The following is a 12,507-nucleotide window of genomic DNA, read 5'->3' on the forward strand; positions in this document are numbered from 1 at the left end:
AATGGTTCTAAATCAGATAAATATGAAAAGAATTAGAAAGTATTAAAAAAATAAATTGACATGAAGGCAGCATAAATTTCCATTTGAGGCTCCATTATTACTGCTGATTGCTAAACATGGGCTGCTTTCTCTTTTTTTTTTTTCTATTAACAAAATCCAAACATTTGAGGTCCAATTCATTATTTAGAACATCCAATCCAATGCTGCCACAACCCAATCCAAAAATCCACCAACTAACACTAGCAATGGATAGGCTTGACTCAGCCACAGCCACCATCACCCAAACAAGCCCTGACACCAATTTCTATCTGTCGATCTAATAGTGAACCAAAAAGAATATCTGTATATCTTTACCAACTTGCATCTGTACTGTAGAGCGACCCTTTTATTTATGTATTGAGATTTTTTTTATAAATATAATTCTATTTTATTCGTTGGTTGATAATATCTCAATTTTAATTTTATATGTTTTTAATTTGCGAGTAATTTAATTTTATCTTTGGGTTATTAAAAAATACAATATTATTATATAATTTGATAATAATTTAAAATAAAATTTATTTTTATATATAAAAAAATATATTAAATTATTAATTAATAATTTTTGTAATAATTAAAAATTTTTAAAATTTATTAAAAAATATTTAATTTAACATCTATTTAAAATATATTTTCATATAGTATATAACATATACATATATAAAATACGAATTAATCAAATAAAATTAAAGCTTAACTATCATTTTATTCAATCTGCATAAAAATCTTATCCACATCTAATTTTATCTGCTGCGGATTAGATTAATAATCTATTCAATTGAATTAAATTAGATTAAATATGTACGAATAGAGTATATGTTGTCATTTCTAATATGGTGGGCATTATAAAAGCAAAAATATAAAACCCACTATCCGTGGAATAGGACAAAAATAAGGCCTCGACTTCATTTATTTATTAATTATTTTTGCTCAACTAGTAAATTTGTTTATTATTTATTTGGAAGTTGGTAAAAGTTACGGTATTGTTTAGTGGCCGGCCACATAGTTTACTATTTGCTTTTTGACATATGCATGACCAAAATTATAAAAAATGACTTTGATGCGTCATCGGTCAGCTACAATATTCAAGGGAAAGATGCCCCGGGCAAGTAGTGTTTCCTTGTCAAATATATCAATTATTTTTATACTAAAATTAATTATTAATATAAATATATATTAAAAAATAAATTATATATAAATATAAATATATAATAATTAATTTTAATACACAAATAATTTTTTTTTTATAAATTTATACTAACAAAATGTCAAGATTAGAAAACATCAATAATTGAAAAGAAGAAAAATCAAAGACATATTATATATATATATATACTATCAAATATATACGAACAAAATGTTAAGATTAAAAAATATCGATAATTGAAAAGAAGGAAAATCAAGGACATTTATATACACGAACATCTAGCACGCTTCTTTGTATATCCTTCATCTATGTATGAGTTTTTGCAGAACAAGAGTTTCGAATGGAGAAATTCAAGAACATATGAACAGGTCACGCATTTGGACAAAAAAAACTGTAGAAGTGCAGTTGGTTGCTCATCATGATATCGTCTAAGGACTAAGGTAAGATCCATTTTTATTGTAGAATTGCAGTTGGTTGCATATTTATTGCATATAAATTTTATGATATTAAAAAAATATAAAAGATTTCATTATTTGTAATTTAAAATTAAATATTTAGGATGGTCTTAATTTTTTAAAATTCTTTTGTCTTGAATGAGCAGCATATATAAACACTTATGCTTGGGTACCAAGCTTTGTGTTTTCTTCTCTCTTTTATTTCATCTTTTATTTATTTTTTTATTTTGATAAAACAAAATGGTCGTTGTTTCGTTGGTTCAACTAATTAAAATGGTTGAGAATTGAAACAGAAATGTTAAAACTTTGTTTGATTTCAAATTTACATGTCAAATATGGGGTTATATAGAAAATGTTAAGTAACTTGGATATCATTTCATAATTATAAAAATATTTTAAAATACCTCTTAAAAAATAGGAAATCTTAAAATGGATTTGAAAATATTGAGGTTTATTTTTTATTTTTATAATAGACTCAATAATTATATGTATATATTGCATAATTTTTTCCGTCAATGTAAATGTATATGTTTAATATAACTTATTTGAGTCTCAAAACTATGTCTAGGGTTGATAGTTGATACCACTGTTTACTTTGTCTTCGATGGCACTGGTTTGTCTTGTTTCTTTTGTTCAATTTTCCCTTTTTGTTTCTTTGAAAATTCTCGGACTTGTTTTCATGTTTTTTGTTCTTTGTGCTTTGGAATTTTGAATTAAAAAGGAGTTTGAGTTATTTTGTTTTATTTTTTAGGTTGTTTGGATATTGATATGTTCTAAGGTTTTTTCATTTTTGGGACATGTTGCGAAGCCTTCATTTCAAATTTGAGTCTATGGTGGTGTATTATTGAATGGCCTCGGATTCCTAAAGCATTGATTACGCCTTAACCTATTTTCCCTTGCATCAAAACTATTCATTTTTGCATTACGGATTGTTCGTAGTACGATTTGGATCGGTTTGAATAAAAAATTTATCTAATTCGAATACTAATTTATTTGTGATGTAGTTTGGATTGAATTTTCTTTTTTTTAAAAAATCCAATCCAATTTCAAACAGTTTGAATTGAATTTGATTTACAGTTTTATAAATTAAAAAAATATATACTTAATAAATTTTAACATTAAATTTTAAATAACTAATAATGGTATAACAAATCTTAATATATTAAAAAATCAATAATAACAAATGACACAATTTATTTTTAGGAATAGAGATGAGAGAGATGAGAGAGATGAGAGAGAGAGAGAGAGAATAGAGAGAGTTGGGGTGGGAAACACAGTGAGGGGTAGTTTTAGGAATCCGTTCAAAGATCCTAGAGTTTGGAATCGAGAAGAGTATCATCGATTGGAGACGGAGTCTTTTTCGATTTTCTTGGATAACCTTCCAGAGGACATTTCTAAGAGAGAACTGTTCGAACTGTTCAGTTGGACTGGACGCATAAACGACATTTACCTAGCTCGGAAGCAAAAGAATGGTAGTTTGTACATCTTTGCGTTCATACGGTACACTACGAGGGGAGGAGCTTTGAAGGCCATAACAGAGATGAATCGTATGAGACTGAGAGGTAAGATTGTGTTTGTTGGAGAAGCAAAATACAGGAGAATGTCGGTTGCTAATGACACGAAGAAGATACAGGCAGAAGGTATCATTCGAAAAGAATTTGTTCGCCAGCCGCAAAGGGAGCATAAGGATAATCCGGCTGTCCAAGCTAGTAGTTCTAAGAATGTGGGAAAAGATAAGAAGATCATGGATCAACATGGGAATGAGGTAACAAAGACTCTAGAAGTGGCTGTGGTGAAGGAAAATTTGAACTGGTTGCAGAGAAGTCTAGTCGGTGGAACAACAACAGCCATTGACTTTAGGTCTCTACAGGATTTGGTTGCTAAGAACTTTCCGCAGGTCACTCAGGTACGAGAATTGGGAGCTTATAAGGCTTTGCTGACATTCGACAGTCTTTTGAATGCTGAAGAAACATACACGTTCAAAATGAATAGTCTTCTGAAATATTTCCATAACGTATGGAGGTGGGATGAATCGGAGAAAAGTGAATCTAGAAGAGTCTGGCTAGAGTGCTTCGGAGTCCCACTACATGTTTGGACAGTGGATACATTCAAGAAGATCGGTGGCCAATGGGGGAAAGCGGTTGGGTGTGATAAAGGAACGGAATCGTGCCTCCTTTAGTGTCGGCCGCGTACTAATTGATACTTGTGTTATGGGTGTGATCAATGACTGGGTTCATATCACGGTAGGCACCAGTGGATTCGACGTCCTGGTAAAAGAGGTGGGACAAGAAATTTACAGCTCGCAATATGCTTCGGAAAAAATACCGGATAAAGATATAGTTTGCGCTCCCCAAAATAACGAAGCGTTTAGACTCTCTGAGGCTGATGCTACAATGTCGGATGCTTCTACAAGTTTGATAGGCTACGAAGATCAGGCAGCGGTAGCAGTTACAGAAAGGGTAGGACGGGAGGTTGAAGATGAGGGCAGAGTAGTAATTTCAGAGACAATTTTAAACGAATGGAATTATGACCACTTAAAGCGCAATCAAATAATTCCGGTAACGAATCAGCAAATTTATGGTCATATTGATGGCTTGACAGATTCTGGGGGATTGGGAGGTAATTATGAAACAGATTCGGAAATCACAATTCCGTGGAGCTATCCATGTGTTCATGATGGGCTGCTAAGAGATAAACCCAAGGATATTTGTATGAGACTTCCTGAATGGGCCACCAATGCCAATAAAAACAAAAATTGTGTGCTGGGCCAAGGTGGGCCGTGTCCATTTGCACAAGGGAAGTGTGGCACCGGTGCATGCTGGCATGGGCTGGACCATGGTGCCATGGGTCGGGTCAGGGGCAGCCTGACCCAAGGAGTGAGATCTGGTGCAGGCAGTCCTTCTGCGCCGTCAGGGAGACCAAACGGGGTGGAGATCCACGGAAGCGACTTCGGGAAGGGAGAAGGAGGGCATTACACAGCCATTAACGCCACAGGCGATGAAGCACAGCGCCAAGTGTGTAGGTCGGTTGAGGTCGACCCGGAGCAGTGCGATGGCCCCATGTGCGATGAAGAAGAAGCTCGCGTCGACTCCATCGGTGGACACAGCTTGCGGCGGAGTCTGACTGATGGTGGTGTAACCACGATGCTCCCTGGTTGTGCGACGAGCACGGGCGGCGCTGCTGGAGAACGGAAGACCGCAGGGGTATTGGGTTCGGTGATGATAAGGGGCTGCAGATTGGAAAACCGAATTGAAAGGCTGGAAGGAGCTGTGACGCTGTTGGAGGAAGTTCAAGAGGCTAATGACATGGACAGACAAGCAATTGGTGGTGGTTGTGCAGAGTTAACGGAGGCAGGCCCAGGGTTGGAATCGGTTTGTGCTAGGAATTCTCCGGTGCAGAACGTGGAGGAAGGACATGGTGACAGAGGCAACGAGGAAAGGGAACAAGGACAGGCCAACGAAGACGAAGATAGTAGTAATGAGTATGTAAACCTGGATGAACAAATGCTGGAGAACCGGAAGACATGGGAGCTAGCGGAAGAATCCGGAGCAATGCTGCTCAATGAAGATGATGACATCATGCGGATTCTCCAAGAACAGAATGAAGAGATTGCTAGAAAAAGGAGACTGGCAAAACAGAAGGCTAAAGCTAGACGGAGCAGACCCAAAAAACTCAAAAAGGTGTGTAATAATATTTTAAAATGATTATTAGCTCATGGAATATTAGGGGGTTAAGGGGTGATGGGAAGTTAAGGATGGTGAAAGAACTTAAGAGGAAGTATAGGTTGGATATGCTAGGGTTGGTTGAGACTAAACGACAGCTAGTAACAAGGTTTGATGTTGTGAAAATATGGGGAAACGGTTGTGTGGGATGGGAGTATGTGGAGTCCGTGGGTGCATCTGGCGGGTTGTTATTAATGTGGGATGATGGGTTCTTTAAAATGAGAAATTGCTATAAAAGTGAGCGATGGCTATGTGTTGAAGGGGTCCTGTCAGAGAATAATATTAATTGTACTTTTTTCTTGGTTTATGGTGCTCACACTAGAGGTGAGAAACTTGCTGTGTGGGAGGAGATGAGTTACATGGCTGGTTTATGCCCAGACGCCTGTTGTTTTTTTGGAGACTTTAATGAGATTGGACAGGTGGAAGAAAGGCGAGGATTAGAAAGCTTACCTTTGTCGGCACATGACTACAAGAATTGGGTGCATGACATGGGCTTGGTGGACCTACCGATCTCTGACCGTAAGTTTACATGGTTCAGGGGACAGTCTTGCAGCCGTATTGACAGAGCTTTGGTTAGTTTGGAATGGCTTGAGGCATTTTCGGAGACTCGCTTGAGAGGTGGTCCTCGGGGTTTGTCAGATTATTGCCCTATCATAGTGGAAGAGAAGAGGCTGAGAGACGGTGCGAGGCCATTCAGAAGTCTGGATTCGTGGTTTACTCATGAAGGATTTTTAAGGTTGGTCAAGGAGGAATGGAGAGGGTTAGGAGAGATACCATTCACCGATAAACTAAGGGCGTTGACGGTTCCTTTGGGGAGATGGCATAGAGAAGTTTTTGGTGATATGGACAAGAAAATTTTGAGATTTGAGGAAGAGATTCAGAAGATTGATGACATGGTCGGCAATGGGAGCTATGATGGGACAGTGGAAGCAAGACGGAAGGCGCTAGTTACTTGTTGTGAGAAATGGTATGTGAGGAAAGAACTCCATTGGAAGCAAATGTCAAGGTCGAGGCATACGAGGGACATGGATAAAAATACGAGGTACTTCCACAACTTAGCTTCTACTAGGCGGAGAAATAACAGGATTGATTCTTTACTTATTAATGGTAGAATGATAAGGAATCAAGCCAGAATTAAGCTTGCCATAAGGGAGTTTTATAAAGACTTATATCATCAAGAGAGGTCTCCTGAGATGGGGTTCAGAGATGGGCTGGTGGAAAGGATAAGCGAGGAGGATTCTATTGCTTTAGAGATGCTACCGTCACCTGAGGAGGTTAAAGAGGCAGTGTGGGATTGTGAATCGTCTAAGGCTCCAGGATGTGATGGATACAACATGAATTTCATAAAGAAGTGTTGGTCTGATATAGGTTCGGATTTCACGACAGCGGTTCTGGCATTTTTCCAATCTTCAAGGTTGCCGCCTGATGTTAATGTCACGTGGGTGGCGTTGGCCCCCAAGTTTACTGGTGCTAAGGAAATCAAAGATCTGCGTCCGATTAGCATGGTGGGGTGTGTTTACAAGGTAATTTCGAAGATGCTGGTTCGGAGAATGAGAGGTGTGATGCCAGGTTTAGTAGGTGATACACAGAGTGATTTTGTGAAGGGTCGGAAGATTTATGATGGGGCTCTAATCGCATGTGAAACGGTTCAGTGGATCAAACAGAGGAAGAAGGAAGCGGTAGTAATAAAGCTTGATTTCCAGAAAGCATATGACAGAGTCAAGTGGAGTTTTGTAGGCCTTGTATTACAGAAGATGGGCTTTGGTCGAAGATGGAGGGGGTGGGTTATGGAGTGTGTAAGCACATCCTCTATGTCAGTTCTGATAAATGGCTCGCCATCCAAGCCTTTTAAGATGGAGAGGGGCCTGCGGCAAGGGGATCCTCTGTCCCCTTTTCTCTTCGTACTTGTGGTTCATGTCCTACATAGGATGATTGGAGAGGCTGTGAGAAACGGTCGCATATCGCCGTTATTGGTTGGGAGAGATCATATTGAACTGTCGCATCTACAGTTTGCAGATGATACTGTCTTATTTTGCCCTCCTGAGGAAGAGACAATCAAGAACTACAAAAGGTTGCTTCGGTGCTTTCAGTTGATGTCAGGTCTAAGTATCAACTTTGATAAATCAATCTTAATTCCTGTTAACTGTGATGAGGAGTGGGTACAACGTATGTGCAGAGTGTTGGGTTGCAAGCAAGCCAATCTACCAGTTAAATATCTGGGCATCTTGTTAGGAGCAAACCCAAGGTTGGTTAAGACGTGGAAGCCTGTAATAGACAAGGTGGAGGAGAAGCTTAGCCTCTGGAAGGCCAAGATCCTCAATAAGGCCGGTAAGTTGGTACTTATTAAAGCTGTGTTAAATAGTCTACCGGTTTATTATTTGAGCCTGTATAAGATGCCGAAGGCTGTTGCAGAGAAATTAATTTCCTTGCAAAGGAGATTTCTATGGAGTAAAGAGGATGGAAAGAGTGGTATGGCATTGGTTAAATGGGAAGTGGTTCAGGCTCCTAAAAAGCTGGGCGGATTGGGGGTTGGGGATGCCATGATTCGGAACTCAGCCCTTCTGTTTAAATGGTGATGGAGGTTCTCTAGGGAGGAGTGTCCGTTGTGGAAGAAGGTTGTCTGTTCCTGTAACAACCTGAATCCAAATGAGCTCCTATCATCCCAAGAGCTACCTATCCGAGGAGGCCCGTGGAAGGATATTTGTCAGCTACAGTTTAAGAATCAAGAAGTCAGGCAGAAGATGATTACTGAGTTGTCCATGGAGGTGGGTGACGGAAGACAAACTCGGTTCTGGGAGGATGTCTGGATTCAGGGAGGTTCTTTGAAAGACCGCTTTCCAAGGCTCTTCTCAGTTTCAAACCAAACAGGGTCAATGATAGGGGATTGTGGGTTTTGGGATGGGTTAGCTTGGATTTGGAATTTTCAGTGGAGGAGAGAATTATTTCAATGAGAATTGGATTTAGTGAACCAGCTTCACCACACTCTGAGGCTGGTTAAACTTGATCCTGGAAGAGAGGATAGAATTGTATGGAAGTATGATAAACAAGGAATTTTTTCTACTAACTCATTTGTGCAGGTGTTGCAGGTGGAAATAGCCCCGGAGGATATATCAAGCTACAGTTTTACAAGGACCATTTGGAAAGGCCTTGTCCCACCCAGAGTAGAGTTGTTTATCTGGTTTGTCCTGATTGGCAGAGTCAACACCAAGGAGAGGCTGAGTCGACTTGGAGTCATACACCAAGGAGATAATTTATGTGTTTTATGTAACAATGGTGTGGAATATGGCCACCATATATTTCTTGGTTGCAGTTTTTCTTGGCAGGTATGGTGTGCTTGGTTATCATATGTTGGAATGCAATGGGTGTGTCCAGGTGCAGTAAAGGAGCACTTTCAAAGTTGGACTGAGAACTCAAAAACAAAACAAGAGTGCAAGCGATGGATGGTGTGCTTCTGTGCGATCATTTGGAACATATGGCTGGAACGCAACCGGAGGATTTTTCAGAACAAAGGGAAAGGGGTTGAAGAGATTATCAACTTATCCTTTCTGAATTATAAGGAGTGGCTAGGTGCTGACCCTTTCTGTTGTTGATGGCAATGCCGGAGATGACAAAGGGATTTCTATGTTGGCTTTTATTCTGGTCTTTTGCTTTGCTTTGCTTTTTCCTTGATACATTCCTTGCTCCACTTGTTGTGTTGAGCTTCTCATTCAAAAAAAAAATTAAAAAATCAATAATAACATAATAATAGAAATAAAATTATAGATTAGTTAAAATAAATAAATAAATAAATTTTGAATATAAAATATTTATAATATAAAAATATATAACAAATTAAATATATTATAAGTAAAATTGTAAATATAATAATAAAATAATAATATGATATCACATTGTGTGGTTTAGATTGAATTGGATTGAATTTCGCATGGATCGATTTTAAAAAATAGATCCAAAATTTGATCCAATCTATACAGTTTGTAGAATTCAATCAGATCCAAATTAATGTGGTTTTAATCTATTTTGAGTTTAAATTTAATTAAATAAATAATTTAATTTGAATCAATTTAGATTTAAATATCTCTATTTTACATATAAATTGTAAAAAATAAATGTAACTAATCGTTCTGAAAAATGAAGCAACCTAATCTGATCAACATTTAACTCTTTGAAATTAATTCGGCCTGGGTCAGCTATCCTATGTATGAAAGCAAAAATATAAAACCCAGTACCCTTTGAACAGGACAAAAATAGATACGGCCTCAAATTCATTTATTTATTAATTGTTTTTGCTCAACTAGTAAATTTGTTTATTATTTATTTGAAAGTTACAAAAATTATAAAAAATGACTTTGATGCGTCAGCTACAATATTCAAGGAAAAGATGCCCCGGGCAATAGTAGTGTTTCCTTGTCAAATATATCAATTATCAATTATTTTTATAATTACATTAAAATTAATCATAAAAATTTAAAATTAATTATTAATATAAAATATATTAAAAAAAATTATATATATTTATATATAAATATATAATAATTAATTTTAATATACAAGTAATATTTTTACAAATTTATACTAACAAAATGTCAAGATTAGAAAATACCAATAATTGAAAAGAAGGAAAATCAAAGACATACACGCCCCCGCACACACATATATATAGTACGAACAAAATGTTAAAATTAAAAAATATCGATAATTGAAAAGAAGAAAAATCAAGGACATTTATATACGGGAACATCTAGTAGGCTTCTTTGTATATCCTTCAACTGTTTCACGCAAATAAATAGAGAGTTCGAAAGTAATAATGCATAGCTTATAGTCTTGTATATGTTAAAAGTTGGGTAAAAAACACAAATAAACCAATGGAGGATAGTTATTACATGAATAAGTCAAATTGAAAATTAATTCACGAATGAGTCAAAGCATACTTATATGTAATTCGAACCTATTTGGTTTGAACTCCAATTGTATATAAATCGAACCTATTTGGTTCGAATTAGACACACATCATTCAAACCTAAGTGGTTCGAATTACACACGAATTGGGCTATCACATAATTCGAACCTAATTAGTTCGAATTACTAAGAAATAAGTGTGAATATGTTACGTGCATGAGATTGTAGTTGAAATGAAACAAATTTAAAATGTTGTAATTTAAGATATTGTATAACTGAAAATTGGAATTAAATTAAAAATACACTTTATATATGCAACTTGAGGATATTTAATTTTATTGTTAAATTTTATTTTATTTAACTTTATTTAATTTTAATTTTATTTTATTATGATTTAATTTTCTTTAATTAAATTGAAATAAGGATAAAATTAACACAAAATAAAATGTTGAAAGTAAATCTAAACGAAATGAAATTTAACATTAAAAAATTGAGACAATTAAAGATATAAAGTATATTTTTCTCTTACAAAATTTGTAAACCAATTATTTAAAAAAAGTTAAAAAGAATTTGATTTTAGAAATATTTTTTAACAACGCAGAAAATTAAAACTAAACAGAGACTAATATATTTAAAAAAAAAAGCCTAATTTTTTATTACAATAAGTGATAAGTAAAGTACAAGTTATATTAGAAATAAGAAGAGTACACTAACTATAACTTAGAGAAGTTTAGAATTGGTCTTAAAGATATTTTTTATAAACTTTATATAATAAATAATTTTTTCGTATATATTACACCATTTTAAATTTGTTCCATTTCAATAAATATATAATTTATTACAAATATTTTTTAATGTCAATAAAAAATTTGATTTTTATCTTTTACGGGTATATTTCTTTAGCTCATCGCTATTTCTAGAGATTATATAGTTAAATATTGGAATTAAATTAAAAATACACTTTATATATGCAATTTGAATATTATTTTAATTTTATTCTTAAAATTTATTTTATTTAACTTTATTTAATTTTAATTTTATTTTATTAGAATTTAACGTTCTTTAATTAAATTGAAGTAAGGATAAATTTAACACAAAATAAAATGTAAAAGTAAATTGAAACGAAATGAAATTTAAGATTAAAAAACTAAGACAATTAAAGATATAAAGTATATTTTTTTCTTAAAAAATTTGTAATCAAATTATTAAAAAAAATAAAAAGAATTTGATTTTTTAACGAGGCATACAATTAAACCCAAGCAGATACTAATATATTTAAAAAAAAAAAGACTTTTTTTACAATAAATAATAAATAAAATATAAGTAATCTTAGAAATTAAAAGAGTACATTAATTATAATTTAAAAAAGTTTAGAATTAATTTTAAAGATATTTTTTATAAACTTTATACAATAAATAATTTTTCTGTATATATGTTACAACATTTTAAATTTGTTTCATTTCAACTACAATCACATGCACGTAACATATTCACACTTATTCCTTAGTAATTCGAACCAATTAGGTTCGAATTATGTGTGTCTAGTTCGAACCAAATAGGTTCGATTTATATGCAATTGGAGTTCGAACCAAATAGGTTCGAATTACATATAAGTATGCTTTGGCTCATTCGTGAATCAATTTTCAATTTGGCTTATTCATGTAATAACTATTCTCCATTGGTTTATTTGTATTTTTTATCCTTAAAAGTTAAAGTTTTTTAACAGAAATTTTGTTTAACCCATTTCATCTATGTATGAGTTTTTGGGATTTTGAGCATGCTAAGACAGTACATGGGGAGATTATTCAATACTAACTAAATCATTATCAGTTTTCCCACTTTTGATAAGTACTTTCGATCTTTTTTCTACCCTCTTAATCACTGGTTTCAATATCTCCAGCCTTCTAGGATTTGAACGCAAGGGTATGTCTAGGTAACAGATAGGCAATTTAACTTTATTGGCTTATTGCACTCCAGAATATTACATGCCTTTTCAATATCTTCATCTCTACAATTCATGCCAATAATTGCCAATTCTACAGGATTTTGAGCTGATGTCAATTTAACCTGTTTAAGAAGTTCACCAGTAGCAAAGAAACTATAAATGACTTCACTAAAATTTCTCCCAATGATATATCCTGTTACCGATCCGGCCCACGGATCCTACACCCAGAACGGTCCCGAACTTGGTTACCAGGGTCCGACCTCCTTCGCCCTTCCAGAAGGCCCGCAACCAGCCTACTAG

At 34.6% G+C, this 12,507-nt stretch overlaps 1 protein-coding gene across 3 annotated transcripts in view; it reads left to right on the forward strand.

Annotated features, from left to right (window-relative positions):
• The first annotated feature begins 1,398 nt into the window (after nucleotides 1-1,398).
• LOC107626021 (uncharacterized) overlaps nucleotides 1,399-12,507 on the forward strand; it is a 34,495-nt gene continuing 23,386 nt past the window's right edge. The window contains exons 1-2 of one of the 3 annotated variants that reach the window (XR_015904940.1): nucleotides 1,480-1,626; nucleotides 8,441-9,107. The gene's annotated coding sequence lies outside the window, so the exon portion shown is untranslated. Of the gene's footprint in view, nucleotides 1,627-8,440; nucleotides 9,108-12,507 lie in introns of those variants that run through there. The other 2 variants (XM_088503995.1, XM_021116374.2) reach the window with 2 other exon arrangements.

The sequence above is a fragment of the Arachis ipaensis genome, chromosome B2 (genome assembly GCF_059453495.1).
Source record: "Arachis ipaensis isolate K30076 ecotype BB chromosome B2, ASM5945349v1, whole genome shotgun sequence".
Classification (NCBI taxonomy): Eukaryota; Viridiplantae; Streptophyta; class Magnoliopsida; order Fabales; family Fabaceae; genus Arachis; species Arachis ipaensis.